The sequence below is a fragment of the Poromitra crassiceps genome, assembly GCF_964638095.1.
Source record: "Poromitra crassiceps genome assembly, contig: HAP1_SCAFFOLD_60, whole genome shotgun sequence".
Classification (NCBI taxonomy): Eukaryota; Metazoa; Chordata; class Actinopteri; order Beryciformes; family Melamphaidae; genus Poromitra; species Poromitra crassiceps.
Genome location: NW_028152257.1, coordinates 652116 through 668149, shown reverse-complemented (window position 1 = coordinate 668149; position 16034 = coordinate 652116).

The following is a 16034-nucleotide window of genomic DNA, read 5'->3' as shown; positions in this document are numbered from 1 at the left end:
GCACCGAAATGGAAACATCGATACTAAGGGGTATCGAAGCCTCCCTTGTCAATCGATACCAATTTTCGATACCAAAACAAAACAGTGTCATTGAGCCTATAAGCATGCAACATGCTTGCACGCCGCGCTCTAATACGGCTGGTGATTGGCTGTCATGTAGAGGCATGCAGTAAACGTTACACCCACTTTAGCCGGTGTGTTTGTTGTGACTGTGAGCCAGGCGTGCGGTGCGGATAGTATACAAGAAGTTAGCCACTCAAGCTACTCCTATCCTGGAGTACCATATGGCGAAGATGATGAAAAGCAGGAAAAGAAACAGAAACAACACGGACTGGTTTCCACAGACAAGAGAAATAATTGAGAGGTGGGTCAGCTCAGCTTACCGCAAGTTAGCGGTTATCAGATCCCTCAGTCTGACAAATCCATGCATCTGGCTGTGAGTTGTAGCATTAGATCGTTTAATTAATTGCCGCCGTAACGTTATGCGCAAGCGGGCATTGTGTATTTTTAGCAACTCGTTAACAAACGCTGATGTCATGATAGTTTGTTGAATGTAAATGCGATTCATTTATATTGATTGGCTAGTCAGTGAAGTTGAGCTGTCTCGTCAGATTTGACAAGAATGACGTTCTGTTGCAGCAGTGAGCACACTGATCTGCAACGCTAGCGTTAATGTTTAATTAATTAGCGTTAACGTTATGTGCAAGCGGGCAGTTATCGCCCATGTATTTTTAGCAACTCGTTAACAAACGCTGATGTCATGATAGTTTGTTGAATATAAATGCGATTCACTTTGTGGCATATAAGGCTATATTGATAGGCTAGTCAATGCTCAACTAGTCTTCCATGCATGAAGTGGAGCCATCTCATCAGTTTGGACAAGAATAGAGTTCTGTTGCATCAGTGAGCATTAAACCCTGATTTGCAACTCTCTGTTTTGCACTGAAAACTATTCCACTGATTTATTTGTTTTAGCTACATTTCTTTCCTTTGTAGTACTCCAATATTTTTTGTAGGGACGGCAATACGTTTAGAGAACTTAAAGTTATGTTAAATACAGTAGGTTTTATTTTTTTCTGCTGTAAAACTTAAGATGGGGGGGAAAACTAAAGATTTGTAAAATAATTTCAATGTGTAATGCAGTTTTATTTTTGTTAAAATGGATTTTTCTAAAAATTGGTATCGAAAAAAGTATCGTTCAGGAACCGGTATCGAAATCCAAGTATCGAAACGGTATCGATATCGAAAAATTTTGAACGATACCCAGCCCTAACGAGGAGGACCTGTTTGTTCCGTTCACTGGCGCTCGCTAAGAGCCAAACATCTCTCCACCACAGCTGGGAGGTGACACTCGTTCGTGGGCGGAGGAAGAAGTATCACATCTTCTGCTTTCTGCTGGCGTTGTATCAGCGACATCGAATTGAAATGGTGTCTGCAGTCTGCTGAGAGGTGGGAATCCAGAAAGACAAAGGGAGATGGAGAGAAGAAGGTGAGAGAGAGAGATAAGCATGATGGGAGGAAGCAGAGATGGACAGGGAGCGTGAGGAGAGAGAGAGATGCAGGGAGTGATGAGGGAGGTGTTGACAGGAATGAGGAGCGGGGAGAGAGATATCAGGACATCTTAGAATATATCTAGGAGACTAGGGAGGTGATCTTGGCAGTAATGGACTTCCACGTCTCCCTGTCCTCGCTCATCTGGGAGTTTTGTGGCAGGCTGTCGGGGCCGCTGTCAGCCAGCATCAAGCCTCTCTCCTCCTCCCTGCTTGTTTTTCCCGAATCGAAGCGCGCATGCTCACAGCCAGCATCTTCCTTTAAACTGCACTTTAGTTACCCAACACTTCAAATAGCCATGACAAACAAGCTAAACATGTCAGCCAATCAGTAACAAGTTATACAAATGCGAAAAAGTTTAAATTCTATTATGTAGCAGTATAAACACTTTTTTCCCTTTTTGGTATTTGTTATTTGTTTTTGGCAGTACCCTCTGCCTATCACTCCAAATTGTTATCTAGATGTATTCAGGCTGGGATGGTCATCAAACATGTGAAGTTTGGTGCGCGTGTGAGCATGTAGGGGCGAGTTACAAACCACTTTCTGTGTTGCCAGTAGGGGGCGCTATGACTATAAATGGATATTGACATATAGATGTGTACAGGCATGGACACTTATCATGCATGACACGTTTGGAGCAGATTGGACAATCTACAATAAAGTTACTCCAACTTCCTGTGTGGCCAGTAGGGGGCGCTCTGCCTCTAACTCCAAATGGTCATCTAGATGTCTTCAGGCTGGGATGCTCATCAAACATGTGAAGTTGGTGCACGTGTGAGCATGTAGGGCCAAGTTACAAACCACTTTCTTTGTTGCCAGTAGGGGGCACTATGACTATAAATGGATATTGACATATAGATGGTTTGAGGCATGGACACTTAGCATGCATGACAAGTTTGGAGCAGATTGGACAATCTACAATGGAGTTACTCTAACTTCCTCTGTGGCCAGTAGGGGGCGCTCTACCTCTAACTCCAAATGGTCCTATAGATGTCTTCAGGCTGGGATGCTCATCAAACATGTGACGTTTGGTGCGCGTGTGAGCATGTAGGGCCAAGTTACAAACCACTTTCTTTGTTGCCAGTAGGGGGCGCTATGACTATAAATGGATATTGACATATAGATGGCTTGAGGCATGGACACTTATCATGCATGACAAGTTTGGAGCAGATTGGACAATCTACAATGGAGTTATTCTAACTTCCTGTGTGGTCAGTAGGGGGCGCTCTGCCACTAACTCCAAATGGTCCTATAGATGTCTTCAGGCTGGGACGTTCATCAAACATGTGACGTTTGGTGCGCGTGTGAGCATGTAGGGCCGGGTTACAAACCACTGTCTGTGTTGGCAGTAGGGGGCGCTATGACTATAAATGGATGTTGACATCTAGATGTCTTCAGGTATGTACACTGATCATGCATGACAAGTTTGGAGCAGATTGGACAATCTACAATGGAGTTACTCCAACTCCCTGTGTGGCCAGAAGGGGGCGCTCTGCCTATCACTCAAAATGTTCATCTAGATGTCTTCAGGCTGGGATGGTCATCAAACATGTGTATTTTGGTGCGCGGGGGACCATGTACTGCCGAGTTACAAAATGATTTATGTGTTGGCAGTAGGGGGTGCTATGACTATAAATGGATATTGACATATCAATGTCTTACCCATAATCCTCACAATGAAGGTTAATCGAGAGCTTGAGGCTTTTCTGACCACATCTGAGGTGGATGTGGTCAACCCACTATGAGCAGTTCATGTACGTGTAAAACTTGTGTCATTTCCTTTTGCCAGTAGGTGGCGCTGTAACTATCACTGAATATTGATCTGCAGATATCTTCAGGCATGGACACTTATCATGCACGACAAGTTTGGAGCAGATAGGACAACGTTCAGTTGAGTTACAATCAACTTCATGTGTTGCCAGTAGGAGGCGCTCTGCCTATAATGCTATATTGGCATGTACATGTGTGAAGTCTGGGATGCTCATGAAACATGTGAAGTTTGTTGCGGGTGTGACCATGTACGGCCGAGTTACAAACCGCTTTCTGCGTGGCCAGTAGGGGGTGCTCTGCCTATCACTCGAAATGGTCATCTAGATGTCTTCAGGCTGGGATGCTCATCAAACATGTGAAGTTTGGTGCACGTGTGAGCATGTGGGGCCAAGTTACGAAGCACTTTCTGTGTTGCCAGTAGGGGGCGCTATGACTATAAATGGATATTGACATCTAGATGTGTTCAGGCATGTACAGTTATCATGCATGACAAGTTTGGAGCAGATTGGACAATCTACAATGAAGTTACTCCAACTTCCTGTGTGATGGCGAAACATCAACCTTCGCCATGGCGCCACGCCCACGCCAGTCAATGAGCACTCATAATCGTCAAAATGAAGCTGCATTGGGTGGTAAAGGATTTTCTGACCACATCCGAGGTGGATGTGTTCAACCCACTCTGAGCAGTTCATGTAAGTGTAAAACATGTCATTTCCTGTTGCCAGTAGGTGGCGCTATGAGTGTAAATGGATATTGATGTGCAGATATCTTCAGGCATGGACACTTATCATGCATGACAAGTTTGGAGCAGATAGGACAATGTGCATTCGAGCCAATAGGCAAAGACTTGAGCCCATGACGGCCAGCCCCCTAATCTGCATTGAGCAGGCATAAATGCACAGGGCCGCCCCCCTAATTTGCATTGAGTAGGCAGAAATGCATACAGAAAAGGAAAGGAAGCAAGGACGCATCACTAAATACAAAGGAGACATCACTAAATACAAGGCACAGAAATAAATGGGAGGTAAATAAAACAGACAGAAATAAAATAAAACAGACATAAATAAATGCCATAAATAAATGTATAAATGTATAAATAAATGTATAAATGTATAAATAAATGTATAAATGTATAAATAAATGTATAAATGTATAAATGTATAAATAAATGTATAAATGTATAAATAAATGTATAAATGTATAAATACACAAATAAATCATTAAATAAATATATAAAACGTACAAAAATAGGAAAATACACATATATATACATTTATGTCATCTACATTTATTTCTACATATATTTATGATACATATATATGTATTTATCTGCTCATTTATACATTTACTCATTTATTTGTTGATACGGCAGTCCCGGCTCTCCATAGTTGTGACTAGTAGTACCGCCAAAGTCATGGCACAAGTTGCTACTTTTTTTCAGACTTTGTTTCAGACTGTAAACAGTGGAGCACCGACGTGGAAAAGGAAGTGACGGTGGGTGGAGAGGTGCGCTGTACAGGAAGCCGGAGAAAAATGTGGGGCTGTCCCAGAGTCTATTTTTTAAATAAAAATAGACTCTGGGTTCCCAGATTGCAAATCAAGCAACTCTTTGCTAATGGGTTCGGTCAGGAACAATCAAGCCTTGATTGGTCCAGGCAACGATGAATTCCAACCACTCCGCTCCCACGACATCAGTGGCAGTATTCAGTTGACACGTGAAAACCGTTGCAAGTGAAAAGGAATGGAAGTAGATGCAGGCGAGTCCAAGGCTGCTGTAAGCCTCTCTCACTCCTCCTCATTAGGTACGGATGGATGGAGGTTCAGGGCCAAGGAGCTGTGGAGCCTTCACCCGGTCCCGCCCACAGAAAAACACCAATTAAAATCCCTCAAATATGTCATGAGGAGTGGTGGATTTCTTGGCCAGCAAGGTCACACTCAATATAAGAGAGTGAGCGAAATAAATGATATTGTAGCACGTGTGGAGGGGCAAATCTAGTGTGTGTGCCTTGAAATCAGTTAGTAAGTTGTCAGAGAGGGTAAGGGACAGATACAGCCCCTCAGAGCGAGGCGGTGCCAGTCCTGCCCGCTTCGCCTGTCAGTCGCCTGGCGCACCAGCATGACAAGTCCCCATCAATATACCTGTTACTGTCACAACCGCACATGACGAGTCCCATCAATACCACCATATGTCACAACCTCACATGACGAGTCCCCATCAATACACCTGTTACTGCCACAACCACACATGACGAGTCCCCATCAATACACCTGTTACTGTCACAACCACACATGACGAGTCCCCATCAATACACCTGTTACTGTCACAACCACACATGACGAGTCCCCATCAATACACCTGTTACTGTCACAACCACACATGACAAGTCCCCATCAATACACCTGTTACTGTCACAACCGCACATGACGAGTCCCCATCAATATACCTGTTACTGTCACAACCTCACATGACGAGTCCCCATCAATATACCTGTTACTGTCACAACCGCACATGACGAGTCCCCATCAATACACCTGTTACTGTCACAACCACACATGACGAGTCCCCATCAATATACCTGTTACTGTCACAACCGCACATGACGAGTCCCCATCAATACACCTGTTACTGTCACAACCACACATGACGAGTCCCCATCAATACACCTGTTACTGTCACAACCGCACATGACGAGTCCCCATCAATACACCTGTTACTGTCACAACCGCACATGACGAGTCCCCATCAATACACCTGTTACTGTCACAACCGCACATGACGTGTCCCCATCAATACCACCGTTACTGTCACAACCGCACATGACGAGTCCCCATCAATACACCTGTTACTGTCACAACCGCACATGACAAGTCCCCATCAATACACCTGTTACTGTCAGAACCACACATGACGAGTCCCCATCAATACACCTGTTACTGTCACAACCACACATGACGAGTCCCCATCAATACACCTGTTACTGTCACAACCGCACATGACGAGTCCCCATCAATATACCTGTTACTGTCACAACCTCACATGACGAGTCCCCATCAATATACCTGTTACTGTCACAACCGCACATGACGAGTCCCCATCAATACACCTGTTACTGTCACAACCACACATGACGAGTCCCCATCAATATACCTGTTACTGTCACAACCGCACATGACGAGTCCCCATCAATACACCTGTTACTGTCACAACCACACATGACGAGTCCCCATCAATACACCTGTTACTGTCACAACCGCACATGACGAGTCCCCATCAATACACCTGTTACTGTCACAACCGCACATGACGAGTCCCCATCAATACACCTGTTACTGTCACAACCGCACATGACGAGTCCCCATCAATACCACCGTTATATATATAAACACTTTTTTCCCTTTTTGGTATTTGTTATTTGTTTTTGGCAGTACCCTCTGCCTATCACTCCAAATTGTTATCTAGATGTATTCAGGCTGGGATGGTCATCAAACATGTGAAGTTTGGTGCGCGTGTGAGCATGTAGGGGCGAGTTACAAACCACTTTCTGTGTTGCCAGTAGGGGGCGCTATGACTATAAATGGATATTGACATATAGATGTGTACAGGCATGGACACTTATCATGCATGACACGTTTGGAGCAGATTGGACAATCTACAATAAAGTTACTCCAACTTCCTGTGTGGCCAGTAGGGGGCGCTCTGCCTCTAACTCCAAATGGTCATCTAGATGTCTTCAGGCTGGGATGCTCATCAAACATGTGAAGTTGGTGCACGTGTGAGCATGTAGGGCCAAGTTACAAACCACTTTCTTTGTTGCCAGTAGGGGGCACTATGACTATAAATGGATATTGACATATAGATGGTTTGAGGCATGGACACTTAGCATGCATGACAAGTTTGGAGCAGATTGGACAATCTACAATGGAGTTACTCTAACTTCCTCTGTGGCCAGTAGGGGGCGCTCTACCTCTAACTCCAAATGGTCCTATAGATGTCTTCAGGCTGGGATGCTCATCAAACATGTGACGTTTGGTGCGCGTGTGAGCATGTAGGGCCAAGTTACAAACCACTTTCTTTGTTGCCAGTAGGGGGCGCTATGACTATAAATGGATATTGACATATAGATGGCTTGAGGCATGGACACTTATCATGCATGACAAGTTTGGAGCAGATTGGACAATCTACAATGGAGTTATTCTAACTTCCTGTGTGGTCAGTAGGGGGCGCTCTGCCACTAACTCCAAATGGTCCTATAGATGTCTTCAGGCTGGGACGTTCATCAAACATGTGACGTTTGGTGCGCGTGTGAGCATGTAGGGCCGGGTTACAAACCACTGTCTGTGTTGGCAGTAGGGGGCGCTATGACTATAAATGGATGTTGACATCTAGATGTCTTCAGGTATGTACACTGATCATGCATGACAAGTTTGGAGCAGATTGGACAATCTACAATGGAGTTACTCCAACTCCCTGTGTGGCCAGAAGGGGGCGCTCTGCCTATCACTCAAAATGTTCATCTAGATGTCTTCAGGCTGGGATGGTCATCAAACATGTGTATTTTGGTGCGCGGGGGACCATGTACTGCCGAGTTACAAAATGATTTATGTGTTGGCAGTAGGGGGTGCTATGACTATAAATGGATATTGACATATCAATGTCTTACCCATAATCCTCACAATGAAGGTTAATCGAGAGCTTGAGGCTTTTCTGACCACATCTGAGGTGGATGTGGTCAACCCACTATGAGCAGTTCATGTACGTGTAAAACTTGTGTCATTTCCTTTTGCCAGTAGGTGGCGCTGTAACTATCACTGAATATTGATCTGCAGATATCTTCAGGCATGGACACTTATCATGCACGACAAGTTTGGAGCAGATAGGACAACGTTCAGTTGAGTTACAATCAACTTCATGTGTTGCCAGTAGGAGGCGCTCTGCCTATAATGCTATATTGGCATGTACATGTGTGAAGTCTGGGATGCTCATGAAACATGTGAAGTTTGTTGCGGGTGTGACCATGTACGGCCGAGTTACAAACCGCTTTCTGCGTGGCCAGTAGGGGGTGCTCTGCCTATCACTCGAAATGGTCATCTAGATGTCTTCAGGCTGGGATGCTCATCAAACATGTGAAGTTTGGTGCACGTGTGAGCATGTGGGGCCAAGTTACGAAGCACTTTCTGTGTTGCCAGTAGGGGGCGCTATGACTATAAATGGATATTGACATCTAGATGTGTTCAGGCATGTACAGTTATCATGCATGACAAGTTTGGAGCAGATTGGACAATCTACAATGAAGTTACTCCAACTTCCTGTGTGATGGCGAAACATCAACCTTCGCCATGGCGCCACGCCCACGCCAGTCAATGAGCACTCATAATCGTCAAAATGAAGCTGCATTGGGTGGTAAAGGATTTTCTGACCACATCCGAGGTGGATGTGTTCAACCCACTCTGAGCAGTTCATGTAAGTGTAAAACATGTCATTTCCTGTTGCCAGTAGGTGGCGCTATGAGTGTAAATGGATATTGATGTGCAGATATCTTCAGGCATGGACACTTATCATGCATGACAAGTTTGGAGCAGATAGGACAATGTGCATTCGAGCCAATAGGCAAAGACTTGAGCCCATGACGGCCAGCCCCCTAATCTGCATTGAGCAGGCATAAATGCACAGGGCCGCCCCCCTAATTTGCATTGAGTAGGCAGAAATGCATACAGAAAAGGAAAGGAAGCAAGGACGCATCACTAAATACAAAGGAGACATCACTAAATACAAGGCACAGAAATAAATGGGAGGTAAATAAAACAGACAGAAATAAAATAAAACAGACATAAATAAATGCCATAAATAAATGTATAAATGTATAAATAAATGTATAAATGTATAAATAAATGTATAAATGTATAAATAAATGTATAAATGTATAAATGTATAAATAAATGTATAAATGTATAAATAAATGTATAAATGTATAAATACACAAATAAATCATTAAATAAATATATAAAACGTACAAAAATAGGAAAATACACATATATATACATTTATGTCATCTACATTTATTTCTACATATATTTATGATACATATATATGTATTTATCTGCTCATTTATACATTTACTCATTTATTTGTTGATACGGCAGTCCCGGCTCTCCATAGTTGTGACTAGTAGTACCGCCAAAGTCATGGCACAAGTTGCTACTTTTTTTCAGACTTTGTTTCAGACTGTAAACAGTGGAGCACCGACGTGGAAAAGGAAGTGACGGTGGGTGGAGAGGTGCGCTGTACAGGAAGCCGGAGAAAAATGTGGGGCTGTCCCAGAGTCTATTTTTTAAATAAAAATAGACTCTGGGTTCCCAGATTGCAAATCAAGCAACTCTTTGCTAATGGGTTCGGTCAGGAACAATCAAGCCTTGATTGGTCCAGGCAACGATGAATTCCAACCACTCCGCTCCCACGACATCAGTGGCAGTATTCAGTTGACACGTGAAAACCGTTGCAAGTGAAAAGGAATGGAAGTAGATGCAGGCGAGTCCAAGGCTGCTGTAAGCCTCTCTCACTCCTCCTCATTAGGTACGGATGGATGGAGGTTCAGGGCCAAGGAGCTGTGGAGCCTTCACCCGGTCCCGCCCACAGAAAAACACCAATTAAAATCCCTCAAATATGTCATGAGGAGTGGTGGATTTCTTGGCCAGCAAGGTCACACTCAATATAAGAGAGTGAGCGAAATAAATGATATTGTAGCACGTGTGGAGGGGCAAATCTAGTGTGTGTGCCTTGAAATCAGTTAGTAAGTTGTCAGAGAGGGTAAGGGACAGATACAGCCCCTCAGAGCGAGGCGGTGCCAGTCCTGCCCGCTTCGCCTGTCAGTCGCCTGGCGCACCAGCATGACAAGTCCCCATCAATATACCTGTTACTGTCACAACCGCACATGACGAGTCCCATGAATACCACCATATGTCACAACCTCACATGACGAGTCCCCATCAATACACCTGTTACTGCCACAACCACACATGACGAGTCCCCATCAATACACCTGTTACTGTCACAACCACACATGACGAGTCCCCATCAATACACCTGTTACTGTCACAACCACACATGACGAGTCCCCATCAATACACCTGTTACTGTCACAACCACACATGACAAGTCCCCATCAATACACCTGTTACTGTCACAACCGTACATGACGAGTCCCCATCAATATACCTGTTACTGTCACAACCTCACATGACGAGTCCCCATCAATATACCTGTTACTGTCACAACCGCACATGACGAGTCCCCATCAATACACCTGTTACTGTCACAACCACACATGACGAGTCCCCATCAATATACCTGTTACTGTCACAACCGCACATGACGAGTCCCCATCAATACACCTGTTACTGTCACAACCACACATGACGAGTCCCCATCAATACACCTGTTACTGTCACAACCGCACATGACGAGTCCCCATCAATACACCTGTTACTGTCACAACCGCACATGACGAGTCCCCATCAATACACCTGTTACTGTCACAACCGCACATGACGTGTCCCCATCAATACCACCGTTACTGTCACAACCGCACATGACGAGTCCCCATCAATACACCTGTTACTGTCACAACCGCACATGACAAGTCCCCATCAATACACCTGTTACTGTCAGAACCACACATGACGAGTCCCCATCAATACACCTGTTACTGTCACAACCACACATGACGAGTCCCCATCAATACACCTGTTACTGTCACAACCGCACATGACGAGTCCCCATCAATATACCTGTTACTGTCACAACCTCACATGACGAGTCCCCATCAATATACCTGTTACTGTCACAACCGCACATGACGAGTCCCCATCAATACACCTGTTACTGTCACAACCACACATGACGAGTCCCCATCAATATACCTGTTACTGTCACAACCGCACATGACGAGTCCCCATCAATACACCTGTTACTGTCACAACCACACATGACGAGTCCCCATCAATACACCTGTTACTGTCACAACCGCACATGACGAGTCCCCATCAATACACCTGTTACTGTCACAACCGCACATGACGAGTCCCCATCAATACACCTGTTACTGTCACAACCGCACATGACGAGTCCCCATCAATACCACCGTTATATATATAAACACTTTTTTCCCTTTTTGGTATTTGTTATTTGTTTTTGGCAGTACCCTCTGCCTATCACTCCAAATTGTTATCTAGATGTATTCAGGCTGGGATGGTCATCAAACATGTGAAGTTTGGTGCGCGTGTGAGCATGTAGGGGCGAGTTACAAACCACTTTCTGTGTTGCCAGTAGGGGGCGCTATGACTATAAATGGATATTGACATATAGATGTGTACAGGCATGGACACTTATCATGCATGACACGTTTGGAGCAGATTGGACAATCTACAATAAAGTTACTCCAACTTCCTGTGTGGCCAGTAGGGGGCGCTCTGCCTCTAACTCCAAATGGTCATCTAGATGTCTTCAGGCTGGGATGCTCATCAAACATGTGAAGTTGGTGCACGTGTGAGCATGTAGGGCCAAGTTACAAACCACTTTCTTTGTTGCCAGTAGGGGGCACTATGACTATAAATGGATATTGACATATAGATGGTTTGAGGCATGGACACTTAGCATGCATGACAAGTTTGGAGCAGATTGGACAATCTACAATGGAGTTACTCTAACTTCCTCTGTGGCCAGTAGGGGGCGCTCTACCTCTAACTCCAAATGGTCCTATAGATGTCTTCAGGCTGGGATGCTCATCAAACATGTGACGTTTGGTGCGCGTGTGAGCATGTAGGGCCAAGTTACAAACCACTTTCTTTGTTGCCAGTAGGGGGCGCTATGACTATAAATGGATATTGACATATAGATGGCTTGAGGCATGGACACTTATCATGCATGACAAGTTTGGAGCAGATTGGACAATCTACAATGGAGTTATTCTAACTTCCTGTGTGGTCAGTAGGGGGCGCTCTGCCACTAACTCCAAATGGTCCTATAGATGTCTTCAGGCTGGGACGTTCATCAAACATGTGACGTTTGGTGCGCGTGTGAGCATGTAGGGCCGGGTTACAAACCACTGTCTGTGTTGGCAGTAGGGGGCGCTATGACTATAAATGGATGTTGACATCTAGATGTCTTCAGGTATGTACACTGATCATGCATGACAAGTTTGGAGCAGATTGGACAATCTACAATGGAGTTACTCCAACTCCCTGTGTGGCCAGAAGGGGGCGCTCTGCCTATCACTCAAAATGTTCATCTAGATGTCTTCAGGCTGGGATGGTCATCAAACATGTGTATTTTGGTGCGCGGGGGACCATGTACTGCCGAGTTACAAAATGATTTATGTGTTGGCAGTAGGGGGTGCTATGACTATAAATGGATATTGACATATCAATGTCTTACCCATAATCCTCACAATGAAGGTTAATCGAGAGCTTGAGGCTTTTCTGACCACATCTGAGGTGGATGTGGTCAACCCACTATGAGCAGTTCATGTACGTGTAAAACTTGTGTCATTTCCTTTTGCCAGTAGGTGGCGCTGTAACTATCACTGAATATTGATCTGCAGATATCTTCAGGCATGGACACTTATCATGCACGACAAGTTTGGAGCAGATAGGACAACGTTCAGTTGAGTTACAATCAACTTCATGTGTTGCCAGTAGGAGGCGCTCTGCCTATAATGCTATATTGGCATGTACATGTGTGAAGTCTGGGATGCTCATGAAACATGTGAAGTTTGTTGCGGGTGTGACCATGTACGGCCGAGTTACAAACCGCTTTCTGCGTGGCCAGTAGGGGGTGCTCTGCCTATCACTCGAAATGGTCATCTAGATGTCTTCAGGCTGGGATGCTCATCAAACATGTGAAGTTTGGTGCACGTGTGAGCATGTGGGGCCAAGTTACGAAGCACTTTCTGTGTTGCCAGTAGGGGGCGCTATGACTATAAATGGATATTGACATCTAGATGTGTTCAGGCATGTACAGTTATCATGCATGACAAGTTTGGAGCAGATTGGACAATCTACAATGAAGTTACTCCAACTTCCTGTGTGATGGCGAAACATCAACCTTCGCCATGGCGCCACGCCCACGCCAGTCAATGAGCACTCATAATCGTCAAAATGAAGCTGCATTGGGTGGTAAAGGATTTTCTGACCACATCCGAGGTGGATGTGTTCAACCCACTCTGAGCAGTTCATGTAAGTGTAAAACATGTCATTTCCTGTTGCCAGTAGGTGGCGCTATGAGTGTAAATGGATATTGATGTGCAGATATCTTCAGGCATGGACACTTATCATGCATGACAAGTTTGGAGCAGATAGGACAATGTGCATTCGAGCCAATAGGCAAAGACTTGAGCCCATGACGGCCAGCCCCCTAATCTGCATTGAGCAGGCATAAATGCACAGGGCCGCCCCCCTAATTTGCATTGAGTAGGCAGAAATGCATACAGAAAAGGAAAGGAAGCAAGGACGCATCACTAAATACAAAGGAGACATCACTAAATACAAGGCACAGAAATAAATGGGAGGTAAATAAAACAGACAGAAATAAAATAAAACAGACATAAATAAATGCCATAAATAAATGTATAAATGTATAAATAAATGTATAAATGTATAAATAAATGTATAAATGTATAAATAAATGTATAAATGTATAAATGTATAAATAAATGTATAAATGTATAAATAAATGTATAAATGTATAAATACACAAATAAATCATTAAATAAATATATAAAACGTACAAAAATAGGAAAATACACATATATATACATTTATGTCATCTACATTTATTTCTACATATATTTATGATACATATATATGTATTTATCTGCTCATTTATACATTTACTCATTTATTTGTTGATACGGCAGTCCCGGCTCTCCATAGTTGTGACTAGTAGTACCGCCAAAGTCATGGCACAAGTTGCTACTTTTTTTCAGACTTTGTTTCAGACTGTAAACAGTGGAGCACCGACGTGGAAAAGGAAGTGACGGTGGGTGGAGAGGTGCGCTGTACAGGAAGCCGGAGAAAAATGTGGGGCTGTCCCAGAGTCTATTTTTTAAATAAAAATAGACTCTGGGTTCCCAGATTGCAAATCAAGCAACTCTTTGCTAATGGGTTCGGTCAGGAACAATCAAGCCTTGATTGGTCCAGGCAACGATGAATTCCAACCACTCCGCTCCCACGACATCAGTGGCAGTATTCAGTTGACACGTGAAAACCGTTGCAAGTGAAAAGGAATGGAAGTAGATGCAGGCGAGTCCAAGGCTGCTGTAAGCCTCTCTCACTCCTCCTCATTAGGTACGGATGGATGGAGGTTCAGGGCCAAGGAGCTGTGGAGCCTTCACCCGGTCCCGCCCACAGAAAAACACCAATTAAAATCCCTCAAATATGTCATGAGGAGTGGTGGATTTCTTGGCCAGCAAGGTCACACTCAATATAAGAGAGTGAGCGAAATAAATGATATTGTAGCACGTGTGGAGGGGCAAATCTAGTGTGTGTGCCTTGAAATCAGTTAGTAAGTTGTCAGAGAGGGTAAGGGACAGATACAGCCCCTCAGAGCGAGGCGGTGCCAGTCCTGCCCGCTTCGCCTGTCAGTCGCCTGGCGCACCAGCATGACAAGTCCCCATCAATATACCTGTTACTGTCACAACCGCACATGACGAGTCCCATCAATACCACCATATGTCACAACCTCACATGACGAGTCCCCATCAATACACCTGTTACTGCCACAACCACACATGACGAGTCCCCATCAATACACCTGTTACTGTCACAACCACACATGACGAGTCCCCATCAATACACCTGTTACTGTCACAACCACACATGACGAGTCCCCATCAATACACCTGTTACTGTCACAACCACACATGACAAGTCCCCATCAATACACCTGTTACTGTCACAACCGCACATGACGAGTCCCCATCAATATACCTGTTACTGTCACAACCTCACATGACGAGTCCCCATCAATATACCTGTTACTGTCACAACCGCACATGACGAGTCCCCATCAATACACCTGTTACTGTCACAACCACACATGACGAGTCCCCATCAATATACCTGTTACTGTCACAACCGCACATGACGAGTCCCCATCAATACACCTGTTACTGTCACAACCACACATGACGAGTCCCCATCAATACACCTGTTACTGTCACAACCGCACATGACGAGTCCCCATCAATACACCTGTTACTGTCACAACCGCACATGACGAGTCCCCATCAATACACCTGTTACTGTCACAACCGCACATGACGTGTCCCCATCAATACCACCGTTACTGTCACAACCGCACATGACGAGTCCCCATCAATACACCTGTTACTGTCACAACCGCACATGACAAGTCCCCATCAATACACCTGTTACTGTCAGAACCACACATGACGAGTCCCCATCAATACACCTGTTACTGTCACAACCACACATGACGAGTCCCCATCAATACACCTGTTACTGTCACAACCGCACATGACGAGTCCCCATCAATATACCTGTTACTGTCACAACCTCACATGACGAGTCCCCATCAATATACCTGTTACTGTCACAACCGCACATGACGAGTCCCCATCAATACACCTGTTACTGTCACAACCACACATGACGAGTCCCCATCAATATACCTGTTACTGTCACAACCGCACATGACG